The sequence below is a fragment of the Mesoplodon mirus genome (assembly GCF_964341445.2).
Source record: "Mesoplodon mirus genome assembly, chromosome: 1".
Lineage (NCBI taxonomy): Eukaryota > Metazoa > Chordata > Mammalia > Artiodactyla > Ziphiidae > Mesoplodon > Mesoplodon mirus.
Window position 1 is genome coordinate 124,302,705 of NC_138976.1, and position 15,352 is coordinate 124,318,056.

The window sequence follows — 15,352 nt, forward strand, 5'->3', positions numbered from 1 at the left end:
TCCAATACTCCCTCTAGAGGCAGGGGACTCAGACAGGGCTGCTTTGCGGCCCCCGATCTGGGGCAGGGGCAGTGGGCGGCCTGTGACCCGGGCAGGAGCCCCTCCGCGTGTGTCCCAGGGACCCATCTGCCTGCGAACTTCGGTCACCTGGCAGGAAGCTACGATGCCCAGACCTATGGTTAGCTGTGCAGCGCGGTGTACTGCGCGGACATGTTCCACACACACTTCAAGTAAGAGGGCGCCCTGAGTGGAAAGGTGAGAGTTTGGGCAGCTGTGCAGACAAAGAAGGCGCCCTTTTGCCTGGGCCTATAAGCTTGTGACACTCCACTGGGCCTGCCGGGCTCTGAGGGCCCTGCCCTGGGCCCCGTGCACCCCTGCCCTTTGTTCAGTCACAGCAGAGATGGCCACACCCACTCCCTCAGTGAGGGCAGTGTTCCAGCCTCCCTCAGCCCCGCCCCCTCTCCGCAGGTTACCATGGACTACAGAGGCTGCATTCTGAGGCCAGGGCGTTCCGAGAATGCCAAGGGCAGACATGATGACCTTAAATGATTTCCTCTTGTGTCAGTGTTGGTAAACTTTAGGAGCTAGGAAATGGTCCACTTTACAGAAATGTTCAAATTTACTGGCATTTCATATATTCTCTGCTCTAACATTGTCCTGACTCTTTCTGTATATTCTTTACTTATGTTTTGGTTTTCCTTAATCAAAGTGTGTCTTTTAATTCTTTTCAAAGAAGATTCTTTGGACTTACTAAATCACCTGAATTTTATACGTTTTCTGTTGTATTAAGTTCTGCTCATATCTTTATTTATCTTTTCTCTATGTTCTCAGGGTTTATTGTTTTCATCTTCTGATGTCAATTAAAACACTTGGTTATTCATTTTAATAAATCTTTTTACTTATAAAGATTTGAACTTTTGAAGATTCCAGCTTACTTGTAGGTGTCTATGGGTCAGGTCCTCTCCATTGTTGCTGGCCTAAGGCTTAGTTCAACATACAGCAATGTATATATTGACCTATTTTCCCCTCGACTTTCTGTGATTCCCTACATCTCACCTTTCTTTGCAGACAAGCCATTTGAAATACCCTTAACTTATTTCACAGCCAATAAGTCTTTGAAATAAAGTGTATTTTTTAGAGAAATCTTCTTATATAATTAGGCAGAAAATCTGACCTGCCATAGTTTTCAAAACAGCATAATTTCACTCTTCTCAATGATTAATCTGTTGTATTACACAACCTTGGAGTATTTAGCTTTATCAATGACATGTCCTTGAAAAATGTTTTAGAGATCCTACCAGTCTTTGAAAACATCCTTGTGCCTTGTTTCAGTTCCAGTTTTATGTATATTTTCTGCCTTGCACCCGATTATTCCTACATCTGATGGATGGCCTAGGGAATCTAATTCTGGTATTGATGGTTTTGGCTGATTGTCTCCCCTTGTAGCTGCTTTCTTCAATATTGTGTAAATTTAGATCATGAGCTCATGTTTAGCTAAACAGCTGACATTGTAAGAGGCTTACGTGTGAACGTTCGTGAGTTTCAGCAGAAAGTCGGCAAAGATTTATTTGTTTCCCTCCAATGAGTGGCCCGCAAGGACCCGTTTTCTACAAGTGTTGGTCCAATACTCCCTCTAGAGGCAGGGGACTCAGACAGGGCTGCTTTGCGGCCCCCGATCTGGGGCAGGGGCAGTGGGCTGCCTGTGACCCGGGCAGGAGCCTCTCCGCGTGTGTCCCAGGGACCCATCTGCCTGCGAACTTCGGTCACCTGGCAGGAAGCTACGATGCCCAGACCTATGCTTAGCTGTGCAGCGTGGTATACTGCGCGGACACGTTCCACACACACTTCAAGTAAGAGGGCGGCCTGAGTGGAAAGGTGAGAGTTTGGGCAGCTGTGCAGACAAAGAAGGCGCCCTTTGGCCTGGGCCTAAAAGCTTGTGACACTCCACTGGGCCTGCCGGGCTCTGAGGGCCCTGCCCTGGGCCCCGTGCACCCCTGCCCTTTGTTCAGTCACAGCAGAGATGGCCACACCCACTCCCTCAGTGAGGGCAGTGTTCCAACCTCCCTCAGCCCCGCCCCCTCTCCGCAGCTTACCATGGACTACAGAGGCTGCATTCTGAGGCCAGGGCGTTCCGAGAATGCCAAGGGCAGACATGATGACCTTAAATGATTTCCTCTTGTGTCAGTGTTGGTAAACTTTAGGAGCTAGGAAATGGTCCACGTGACAGAAATGTTCCAATTTACTGGCATTTCATATATTCTCTGCTCTAACATTGTCCTGACTCTTTCTGTATATTCTTTACTTATGTTTTGCTTTTCCTTAATCAAAGTGTGTCTTTTAATTCTTTTCAAAGAAGATTCTTTGGACTTACTAAATCACCTCAATTTTATACGTTTTCTGTTGTATTAAGTTCTGCTCATATCTTTATTTATCTTTTCTCTATGTTCTCAGGGTTTATTGTTTTGATCTTCTGATGTCAATTAAAACACTTGGTTATTCATTTTAATAAATCTTTTTACTTATAAAGATTTGAACTTTTGAAGATTCCAGCTTACTTGTAGGTTTCTAAGGGTTATGTCCTCTCCATTGTTGCTGGCCTAAGGCTTAGTTCACCATACAGCAATGTATATATTGACCTATTTTCCCCTCGACTTTCTGTGATTCCCTACATCTCACCTTTCTTTGCAGACAAGCCATTTGAAATACCCTTAACTTATTTCACAGCCAATAAGTCTTTGAAATAATGTGTATTTTTTAGAGAAATCTTCTTATAGAATTAGGCAGAAAATCTGACCTGCCATAGTTTTCAAAACAGCATAATTTCACTCTTCTCAATGATTAATCTGTTGTATTACACAACCTTGGAGTATTTAGCTTTATCAATGACATGTCCTTGAAAAATGTTTTAGAGATCCTACCAGTCTTTGAAAACATCCTTGTGCCTTGTTTCAGTTCCAGTTTAATGTATATTTTCTGCCTTGCACCCGATTATTCCTACATCTGATGGATGGCCTTGGGAATCTAATTCTGGTATTAATGGTTTTGGCTGATTGTCTCCCCTTGTAGCTGCTTTCTTCAATATTGAGTAAATTTAGATCATGAGCTCATGTTTAGCTAAACAGCTGACATTGTAAGAGGCTTAGGTGTGAACGCTCGTAAGTTTCAGCAGAAAGTCGGCAAAGATTTATTTGTGTCCCTCCAATGAGTGGCCCGCAAGTACCCCGTTTTCTACAAGTGTTGGTCCAATACTCCCTCTAGAGGCAGGGGACTCAGACAGGGCTGCTTTGCGGCCCCCGATCTGGGGCAGGGGCAGTGGGCGGCCTGTGACCCGGGCAGGAGCCCCTCCGCGTGTGTCCCAGGGACCCATCTGCCTGCGAACTTCGGTCACCTGGCAGGAAGCTACGATGCCCAGACCTATGCTTAGCTGTGCAGCGCGGTGTACTGCGCGGACATGTTCCACACACACTTCAAGTAAGAGGGCGGCCTGAGTGGAAAGGTGAGAGTTTGGGCAGCTGTGCAGACAAAGAAGGCGCCCTTTGGCCTGGGCCTATAAGCTTGTGACACTCCACTGGGCCTGCCGGGCTCTGAGGGCCCTGCCCTGGGCCCCCTGCTCCCCTGCCCTTTGTTCAGTCACAGCAGAGATGGCCACACCCACTCCCTCAGTGAGGGCAGTGTTCCAACCTCCCTCAGCCCCGCCCCCTCTCCGCAGGTTACCATGGACTACAGAGGCTGCATTCTGAGGCCAGGGCGTTCCGAGAATGCCAAGGGCAGACATGATGACCTTAAATGATTTCCTCTTGTGTCAGTGTTGGTAAACTTTAGGAGCTAGGAAATGGTCCACTTTACAGAAATGTTCAAATTTACTGGCATTTCATATATTCTCTGCTCTAACATTGTCCTGACTCTTTCTGTATATTCTTTACTTATGTTTTGGTTTTCCTTAATCAAAGTGTGTCTTTTAATTCTTTTCAAAGAAGATTCTTTGGACTTACTAAATCACCTGAATTTTATACGTTTTCTGTTGTATTAAGTTCTGCTCATATCTTTATTTATCTTTTCTCTATGTTCTCAGGGTTTATTGTTTTCATCTTCTGATGTCAATTAAAACACTTGGTTATTCATTTTAATAAATCTTTTTACTTATAAAGATTTGAACTTTTGAAGATTCCAGCATACTTGTACGTGTCTAAGGGTCAGGTCCTCTCCATTGTTGCTGGCCTAAGGCTTAGTTCACCATACAGCAATGTATATATTGACCTATTTTCCCCTCGACTTTCTGTGATTCCCTACATCTCACCTTTCTTTGCAGACAAGCCATTTGAAATACCCTTAACTTATTTCACAGGCAATAAGTCTTTGAAATAATGTGTATTTTTTAGAGAAATATTCTTATATAATTAGGCAGAAAATCTGACCTGCCATAGTTTTCAAAACAGCATAATTTCACTCTTCTCAGTGATTAATCTGTTGTATTACACAACCTTGGAGTATTTAGCTTTATCAATGACATGTCCTTGAAAAATGTTTTAGAGATCCTACCAGTCTTTGAAAACATCCTTGTGCCTTGTTTCAGTTCCAGTTTTATGTATATTTTCTGCCTTGCACCCGATTATTCCTACATCTGATGGATGGCCTTGGGAATCTAATTCTGGTATTGATGGTTTTGGCTGATTGTCTCCCCTTGTAGCTGCTTTCTTCATTATTGTGTAAATTTAGATCATGAGCTCATGATTTTTTTTTTTTTTTTTTTTTTTTTTTTTTGCGGTATGCGGGCCTCTCACTGTTGTGGCCTCTCCCCTTGCGGAGCACAGGCTCCGGATGCGCAGGCCCTGCGGCCATGGCTCACGGGCCCAGCCGCTCCGCGGCATATGGGATCCTCCCAGACCGGGGCACGAACCCGTATCCCCTGCATCGGCAGGCGGACTCTCAACCACTGCGCCACCAGGGAGGCCCTCATGAGCTCATGTTTAGCTAAGCAGCTGACCTTGTAAGAGGCTTAGGTGTGAACGCTCGTAAGTTTCAGCAGAAAGTCGGCAAAGATTTATTTGTGTCCCTCCAATGAGTGGCCCGCAAGGACCCCGTTTTCTACAACTGTTGGTCCAATACTCCCTCTAGAGGCAGGGGACTCAGACAGGGCTGCTTTGCGGCCCCCGATCTGGGGCAGGGGCAGTGGGCGGCCTGTGACCCGGGCAGGAGCCTCTCTGCGTGTGTCCCAGGGACCCTTCTGCCTGCGAACTTCGGTCACCTGGCAGGAAGCTACGATGCCCAGACCTATGCTTCGCTGTGCAGCGCGGTATACTGCGCGGACACGTTCCACACACACTTCAAGTAAGAGGGCGGCCTGAGTGGAAAGGTGAGAGTTTGGGCAGCTGTGCAGACAAAGAAGGCGCACTTTGGCCTGGGCCTAAAAGCTTCTGGCACTCCACTGGGCCTGCCGGGCTCTGAGGGCCCTGCCCTGGGCTCCCTGCTCCCCTGCCCTTTGTTCAGTCACAGCAGAGATGGCCACACCCACTCCCTCAGTGAGGGCAGTGTTCCAACCTCCCTCAGCCCCGCCCCCTCTCCGCAGGTTACCATGGACTACAGAGGCTGCATTCTGAGGCCAGGGCATTCCGAGAATACCAAGGGCAGACATGATGACCTTAAATGATTTCCTCTTGTGTCAGTGTTGGTAAACTTTAGGAGCTAGGAAATGGTCCACTTGACAGAAATGTTCAAATTTACTGGCATTTCATATATTCTCTGCTCTAACATTGTCCTGACTCTTTCTGTATATTCTTTACTTATGTTTTGGTTTTCCTTAATCAAAGTGTGTCTTTTAAATCTTTTCAAAGAAGATTCTTTGGACTTACTAAATCACCTGAATTTTATACGTTTTCTGTTGTATTAAGTTCTGCTCATATCTTTATTTATCTTTTTTCTATGTTCTCAGGGTTTATTGTTTTCATCTTCTGATGTCAATTAAAACACTTGGTTATTCATTTTAATAAATCTTTTTACTTATAAAGATTTGAACTTTTGAAGATTCCAGCTTACTTGTAGGTGTCTATGGGTCAGGTCCTCTCCATTGTTGCTGGCCTAAGGCTTAGTTCACCATACAGCAATGTATATATTGACCTATTTTCCCCTCGACTTTCTGTGATTCCCTACATCTCACCTTTCTTTGCAGACAAGCCATTTGAAATACCCTTAAATTATTTCACGGCCAATAACTCTTTGAAATAATGTGTATTTTTTAGAGAAATCTTCTTATATAATTAGGCAGAAAATCTGACCTGCCATAGTTTTCAAAACAGCATAATTTCACTCTTCTCAATGATTAATCTGTTGTATTACACAACCTTGGAGTATTTAGCTTTATCAATGACATGTCCTTGAAAAATGTTTTAGAGATCCTACCAGTCTTTGAAAACATCCTTGTGCCTTGTTTCAGTTCCAGTTTTATGTATATTTTCTGCCTTGCACCCGATTATTCCTACATCTGATGGATGGCCTTGGGAATCTAATTCTGCTATAGATGGTTTTGGCTGATTGTCTCCCCTTGTAGCTGCTTTCTTCAATATTGTGTAAATTTAGATCATGAGCTCATGTTTAGCTAAACAGCTGACATTGTAAGAGGCTTACGTGTGAACGTTCGTGAGTTTCAGCAGAAAGTCCGCAAAGATTTATTTGTTTCCCTCCAATGAGTGGCCCGCAAGGACCCGTTTTCTACAAGTGTTGGTCCAATACTCCCTCTAGAGGCAGGGGCTCAGACAGGGCTGCTTTGCGGCCCCCGATCTGGGGCAGGGGCAGTGGGCGGCCTGTGACCCGGGCAGGAGCCTCTCTGCGTGTGTCCCAGGGACCCATCTGCCTGCGAACTTCGGTCACCTGGCAGGAAGCTACGATGCCCAGACCTATGCTTAGCTGTGCAGCGTGGTATACTGCGCGGACACGTTCCACACACACTTCATGTAAGAGTGCGGCCTGAGTGGAAAGGTGAGAGTTTGGGCAGCTGTGCAGACAAAGAAGGCGCCCTTTGGCCTGGGCCTAAAAGCTTGTGACAGTCCACTGGGCCTGCCGGGCTCTGAGGGCCCTGCCCTGGGCCCCGTGCACCCCTGCCCTTTGTTCAGTCACAGCAGAGATGGCCACACCCACTCCCTCAGTGAGGGCAGTGTTCCAACCTCCCTCAGCCCCGCCCCCTCTCCGCAGCTTACCATGGACTACAGAGGCTGCATTCTGAGGCCAGGGCGTTCCGAGAATGCCAAGGGCAGACATGATGACCTTAAATGATTTCCTCTTGTGTCAGTGTTGGTAAACTTTAGGAGCTAGGAAATGGTCCACGTGACAGAAATGTTCCAATTTACTGGCATTTCATATATTCTCTGCTCTAACATTGTCCTGACTCTTTCTGTATATTCTTTACTTATGTTTTGCTTTTCCTTAATCAAAGTGTGTCTTTTAATTCTTTTCAAAGAAGATTCTTTGGACTTACTAAATCACCTCAATTTTATACGTTTTCTGTTGTATTATGTTCTGCTCATATCTTTATTTATCTTTTCTCTATGTTCTCAGGGTTTATTGTTTTGATCTTCTGATGTCAATTAAAACACTTGGTTATTCATTTTAATAAATCTTTTTACTTATAAAGATTTGAACTTTTGAAGATTCCAGCTTACTTGTACGTGTCTAAGGGTCAGGTCCTCTCCATTGTTGCTGGCCTAAGGCTTAGTTCACCATACAGCAATGTATATATTGACCTAATTTCCCCTCGAATTTCTGTGATTCCCTACATCTCACCTTTCTTTGCAGACAAGCCATTTGAAATACCCTTAACTTATTTCACAGCCAATAAGTCTTTGAAATAATGTGTATTTTTTAGAGAAATCTTCTTATAGAATTAGGCAGAAAATCTGACCTGCCATAGTTTTCAAAACAGCATAATTTCACTCTTCTCAATGATTAATCTGTTGTATTACACAACCTTGGAGTATTTAGCTTTATCAATGACATGTCCTTGAAAAATGTTTTAGAGATCCTACCAGTCTTTGAAAACATCCTTGTGCCTTGTTTCAGTTCCAGTTTAATGTATATTTTCTGCCTTGCACCCGATTATTCCTACATCTGATGGATGGCCTTGGGAATCTAATTCTGGTATTAATGGTTTTGGCTGATTGTCTCCCCTTGTAGCTGCTTTCTTCAATATTGAGTAAATTTAGATCATGAGCTCATGTTTAGCTAAACAGCTGACATTGTAAGAGGCTTAGGTGTGAACGCTCGTAAGTTTCAGCAGAAAGTCGGCAAAGATTTATTTGTGTCCCTCCAATGAGTGGCCCGCAAGGACCCCGTTTTCTACAAGTGTTGGTCCAATACTCCCTCTAGAGGCAGGGGACTCAGACAGGGCTGCTTTGCGGCCCCCGATCTGGGGCAGGGGCAGTGGGCGGCCTGTGACCCGGGCAGGAGCCCCTCCGCGTGTGTCCCAGGGACCCATCTGCCTGCGAACTTCGGTCACATGGCAGGAAGCTACGATGCCCAGACCTATGGTTAGCTGTGCAGCGCGGTGTACTGCGCGGACATGTTCCACACACACTTCAAGTAAGAGGGCGCCCTGAGTGGAAAGGTGAGAGTTTGGGCAGCTGTGCAGACAAAGAAGGCGCCCTTTTGCCTGGGCCTATAAGCTTGTGACACTCCACTGGGCCTGCCGGGCTCTGAGGGCCCTGCCCTGGGCCCCGTGCACCCCTGCCCTTTGTTCAGTCACACCAGAGATGGCCACACCCACTCCCTCAGTGAGGGCAGTGTTCCAACCTCCCTCAGCCCCGCCCCCTCTCCGCAGGTTACCATGGACTACAGAGGCTGCATTCTGAGGCCAGGGCGTTCCGAGAATGCCAAGGGCAGACATGATGACCTTAAATGATTTCCTCTTGTGTCAGTGTTGGTAAACTTTAGGAGCTAGGAAATGGTCCACTTTACAGAAATGTTCAAATTTACTGGCATTTCATATATTCTCTGCTCTAACATTGTCCTGACTCTTTCTGTATATTCTTTACTTATGTTTTGGTTTTCCTTAATCAAAGTGTGTCTTTTAATTCTTTTCAAAGAAGATTCTTTGGACTTACTAAATCACCTGAATTTTATACGTTTTCTGTTGTATTAAGTTCTGCTCATATCTTTATTTATCTTTTCTCTATGTTCTCAGGGTTTATTGTTTTCATCTTCTGATGTCAATTAAAACACTTGGTTATTCATTTTAATAAATCTTTTTACTTATAAAGATTTGAACTTTTGAAGATTCCAGCTTACTTGTAGGTGTCTATGGGTCAGGTCCTCTCCATTGTTGCTGGCCTAAGGCTTAGTTCACCATACAGCAATGTATATATTGACCTATTTTCCCCTCGACTTTCTGTGATTCCCTACATCTCACCTTTCTTTGCAGACAAGCCATTTGAAATACCCTTAACTTATTTCACAGCCAATAAGTCTTTGAAATAAAGTGTATTTTTTAGAGAAATCTTCTTATATAATTAGGCAGAAAATCTGACTTGCCATAGTTTTCAAAACAGCATAATTTCACTCTTCTCAATGATTAATCTGTTGTATTACACAACCTTGGAGTATTTAGCTTTATCAATGACATGTCCTTGAAAAATGTTTTAGAGATCCTACCAGTCTTTGAAAACATCCTTGTGCCTTGTTTCAGTTCCAGTTTTATGTATATTTTCTGCCTTGCACCCGATTATTCCTACATCTGATGGATGGCCTAGGGAATCTAATTCTGGTATTGATGGTTTTGGCTGATTGTCTCCCCTTGTAGCTGCTTTCTTCAATATTGTGTAAATTTAGATCATGAGCTCATGTTTAGCTAAACAGCTGACATTGTAAGAGGCTTACGTGTGAACGTTCGTGAGTTTCAGCAGAAAGTCGGCAAAGATTTATTTGTTTCCCTCCAATGAGTGGCCCGCAAGGACCCGTTTTCTACAAGTGTTGGTCCAATACTCCCTCTAGAGGCAGGGGACTCAGACAGGGCTGCTTTGCGGCCCCCGATCTGGGGCAGGGGCAGTGGGCTGCCTGTGACCCGGGCAGGAGCCTCTCCGCGTGTGTCCCAGGGACCCATCTGCCTGCGAACTTCGGTCACCTGGCAGGAAGCTACGATGCCCAGACCTATGCTTAGCTGTGCAGCGTGGTATACTGCGCGGACACGTTCCACACACACTTCAAGTAAGAGGGCGGCCTGAGTGGAAAGGTGAGAGTTTGGGCAGCTGTGCAGACAAAGAAGGCGCCCTTTGGCCTGGGCCTAAAAGCTTGTGACACTCCACTGGGCCTGCCGGGCTCTGAGGGCCCTGCCCTGGGCCCCGTGCACCCCTGCCCTTTGTTCAGTCACAGCAGAGATGGCCACACCCACTCCCTCAGTGAGGGCAGTGTTCCAACCTCCCTCAGCCCCGCCCCCTCTCCGCAGGTTACCATGGACTACAGAGGCTGCATTCTGAGGCCAGGGCGTTCCGAGAATGCCAAGGGCAGACATGATGACCTTAAATGATTTCCTCTTGTGTCAGTGTTGGTAAACTTTAGGAGCTAGGAAATGGTCCACTTTACAGAAATGTTCAAATTTACTGGCATTTCATATATTCTCTGCTCTAACATTGTCCTGACTCTTTCTGTATATTCTTTACTTATGTTTTGGTTTTCCTTAATCAAAGTGTGTCTTTTAATTCTTTTCAAAGAAGATTCTTTGGACTTACTAAATCACCTGAATTTTATACGTTTTCTGTTGTATTAAGTTCTGCTCATATCTTTATTTATCTTTTCTCTATGTTCTCAGGGTTTATTGTTTTCATCTTCTGATGTCAATTAAAACACTTGGTTATTCATTTTAATAAATCTTTTTACTTATAAAGATTTGAACTTTTGAAGATTCCAGCTTACTTGTACGTGTCTAAGGGTCAGGTCCTCTCCATTGTTGCTGGCCTAAGGCTTAGTTCACCATACAGCAATGTATATATTGACCTATTTTCCCCTCGACTTTCTGTGATTCCCTACATCTCACCTTTCTTTGCAGACAAGCCATTTGAAATACCCTTAACTTATTTCACAGGCAATAAGTCTTTGAAATAATGTGTATTTTTTAGAGAAATATTCTTATATAATTAGGCAGAAAATCTGACCTGCCATAGTTTTCAAAACAGCATAATTTCACTCTTCTCAGTGATTAATCTGTTGTATTACACAACCTTGGAGTATTTAGCTTTATCAATGACATGTCCTTGAAAAATGTTTTAGAGATCCTACCAGTCTTTGAAAACATCCTTGTGCCTTGTTTCAGTTCCAGTTTTATGTATATTTTCTGCCTTGCACCCGATTATTCCTACATCTGATGGATGGCCTTGGGAATCTAATTCTGGTATTGATGGTTTTGGCTGATTGTCTCCCCTTGTAGCTGCTTTCTTCATTATTGTGTAAATTTAGATCATGAGCTCATGATTTTTTTTTTTTTTTTTTTTTTTTTTTTGCGGTATGCGGGCCTCTCACTGTTGTGGCCTCTCCCGTTGCGGAGCACAGGCTCCGGATGCGCAGGCCCTGCGGCCATGGCTCACGGGCCCAGCCGCTCCGCGGCATATGGGATCCTCCCAGACCGGGGCACGAACCCGTATCCCCTGCATCGGCAGGCGGACTCTCAACCACTGCGCCACCAGGGAGGCCCTCATGAGCTCATGTTTAGCTAAGCAGCTGACCTTGTAAGAGGCTTAGGTGTGAACGCTCGTAAGTTTCAGCAGAAAGTCGGCAAAGATTTATTTGTGTCCCTCCAATGAGTGGCCCGCAAGGACCCCGTTTTCTACAACTGTTGGTCCAATACTCCCTCTAGAGGCAGGGGACTCAGACAGGGCTGCTTTGCGGCCCCCGATCTGGGGCAGGGGCAGTGGGCGGCCTGTGACCCGGGCAGGAGCCTCTCTGCGTGTGTCCCAGGGACCCTTCTGCCTGCGAACTTCGGTCACCTGGCAGGAAGCTACGATGCCCAGACCTATGCTTCGCTGTGCAGCGCGGTATACTGCGCGGACACGTTCCACACACACTTCAAGTAAGAGGGCGGCCTGAGTGGAAAGGTGAGAGTTTGGGCAGCTGTGCAGACAAAGAAGGCGCACTTTGGCCTGGGCCTAAAAGCTTCTGGCACTCCACTGGGCCTGCCGGGCTCTGAGGGCCCTGCCCTGGGCTCCCTGCTCCCCTGCCCTTTGTTCAGTCACAGCAGAGATGGCCACACCCACTCCCTCAGTGAGGGCAGTGTTCCAACCTCCCTCAGCCCCGCCCCCTCTCCGCAGGTTACCATGGACTACAGAGGCTGCATTCTGAGGCCAGGGCATTCCCAGAATACCAAGGGCAGACATGATGACCTTAAATGATTTCCTCTTGTGTCAGTGTTGGTAAACTTTAGGAGCTAGGAAATGGTCCACTTGACAGAAATGTTCAAATTTACTGGCATTTCATATATTCTCTGCTCTAACATTGTCCTGACTCTTTCTGTATATTCTTTACTTATGTTTTGGTTTTCCTTAATCAAAGTGTGTCTTTTAAATCTTTTCAAAGAAGATTCTTTGGACTTACTAAATCACCTGAATTTTATACGTTTTCTGTTGTATTAAGTTCTGCTCATATCTTTATTTATCTTTTTTCTATGTTCTCAGGGTTTATTGTTTTCATCTTCTGATGTCAATTAAAACACTTGGTTATTCATTTTAATAAATATTTTTACTTATAAAGATTTGAACTTTTGAAGATTCCAGCTTACTTGTACGTGTCTAAGGGTCAGGTCCTCTCCATTGTTGCTGGCCTAAGGCTTAGTTCACCATACAGCAATGTATATATTGACCTATTTTCCCCTCGACTTTCTGTGATTCCCTACATCTCACCTTTCTTTGCAGACAAGCCATTTGAAATACCCTTAACTTATTTCACAGCCAATAAGTCTTTGAAATAATGTGTATTTTTTAGAGAAATCTTCTTCTATAATTAGGCAGAAAATCTGACCTGCCATAGTTTTCAAAACAGCATAATTTCACTCTTCTCAATGATTAATCTGTTGTATTACACAACCTTGGAGTATTTAGCTTTATCAATGACATGTCCTTGAAAAATGTTTTAGAGATCCTACCAGTCTTTGAAAACATCCATGAGCCTTGTTTCAGTTCCAGTTTTATGTATATTTTCTGCCTTGCACCCGATTATTCCTACATCTGATGGATGGCCTTGGGAATCTAATTCTGGTATTAATGGTTTTGGCTGATTGTCTCCCCTTGTAGCTGCTTTCTTCAATAATGAGTAAATTTAGATCATGAGCTCATGTTTAGCTAAACAGCTGACATTGTAAGAGGCTTAGGTGTGAACGCTCGTAAGTTTCAGCAGAAAGTCGGCAAAGATTTATTTGTGTCCCTCCAATGAGTGGCCCGCAAGGACCCCGTTTTCTACAAGTGTTGGTCCAATACTCCCTCTAGAGGCAGGGGACTCAGACAGGGCTGCTTTGCGGCCCCCGATCTGGGGCAGGGGCAGTGGGCGGCCTGTGGTCCGGGCAGGAGCCTCTCCGCGTGTGTCCCAGGGACCCATCTGCCTGCGAACTTCGGTCACCTGGCAGGAAGCTACGATGGCCAGACCTATGCTTAGCTGTAGAGCGCGGTATACTGCACGGACACGTTCCACACATACTTCAAGTAAGAGGGCGGCCTGAGTGGAAAGGTGAGAGTTTGGGCAGCTGTGCAGACAAAGAAGGCGCACTTTGGCCTGGGTCTAAAAGCTTGTGACACTCCACTGGGCCTGCCGGGCTCTGAGGGCCCTGCCCTGGGCCCCCTGCTCCCCTGCCCTTTGTTCAGTCACAGCAGAAATGGCCACACACACTCCCTCAGTGAGGGCAGTGTTCCAACCTCCCTCAGCCCCGCCCCCTCTCCGCAGGTTACCATGGACTACAGAGGCTGCATTCTGAGGCCAGGGCGTTCCGAGAATGCCAAGGGCAGACATGATGACCTTAAATGATTTCCTCTTGTGTCAGTGTTGGTAAACTTTAGGAGCTAGGAAATGGTCCACTTGACAGAAATGTTCAAATTTACTGGCATTTCCTATATTGTCTGCTCTAACATTGTCCTGACTCTTTCTGTATATTCTTTACATATGTTTTGGTTTTCCTTAATCAAAGTGTGTCTTTTAAATCTTTTCAAAGAAGATTCTTTGGACTTAATAAATCACCTGAATTTTATACGTTTTCTGTTGTATTAAGTTCTGCTCATATCTTTATTTATCTTTTTTCTATGTTCTCAGGGTTTATTGTTTTCATCTTCTGATGTCAATTAAAACACTTGGTTATTCATTTTAATAAATCTTTTTACTTATAAAGATTTGAACTTTTGAAGATTCCAGCTTACTTGTAGGTGTCTATGGGTCAGGTCCTCTCCATTGTTGCTGGCCTAAGGCTTAGTTCACCATACAGCAATGTATATATTGACCTATTTTCCCCTCGACTTTCTGTGATTCCCTACATCTCACCTTTCTTTGCAGACAAGCCATTTGAAATACCCTTAACTTATTTCACAGCCAATAAGTCTTTGAAATAATGTGTATTTTTTAGAGAAATCTTCTTATATAATTAGGCAGAAAATCTGACCTGCCATAGTTTTCAAAACAGCATAATTTCACTCTTCTCAATGATTAATCTGTTGTATTACACAACCTTGGAGTATTTAGCTTTATCAATGACATGTCCTTGAAAAATGTTTTAGAGATCCTACCAGTCTTTGAAAACATCCTTGTGCCTTGTTTCAGTTCCAGTTTTATGTATATTTTCTGCCTTGCACCCGATTATTCCTACATCTGATGGATGGCCTTGGGAATCTAATTCTGGTATTGATGGTTTTGGCTGATTGTCTCCCCTTGTAGCTGCTTTCTTCAATATTGTGTAAATTTAGATCATGAGCTCATGTTTAGCTAAACAGCTGACATTGTAAGAGGCTTACGTGTGAACGTTCGTGAGTTTCAGCAGAAAGTCGGCAAAGATTTATTTGTGTCCCTCCAATGAGTGGCCCGCAAGGACCCGTTTTCTACAAGTGTTGGTCCAATACTCCCTCTAGAGGCAGGGGACTCAGACAGGGCTGCTTTGCGGCCCCCGATCTGGGGCAGGGGCAGTGGGCGGCCTGTGACCCGGGCAGGAGCCTCTCTGCGTGTGTCCCAGGGACCCATCTGTCTGCGAACTTCGGTCACCATGCAGGAAGCGACGATGCCCAGACCTATGCTTAGCTGTGCAGCGCGGTATACTGTGCGGACACGTTCCACACAGACTTCAAGTAAGAGGGCGGCCTGAGTGGAAAGGTGAGAGTTTGGGCAGCTGTGCAGACAAAGAAGGCGCCCTTTG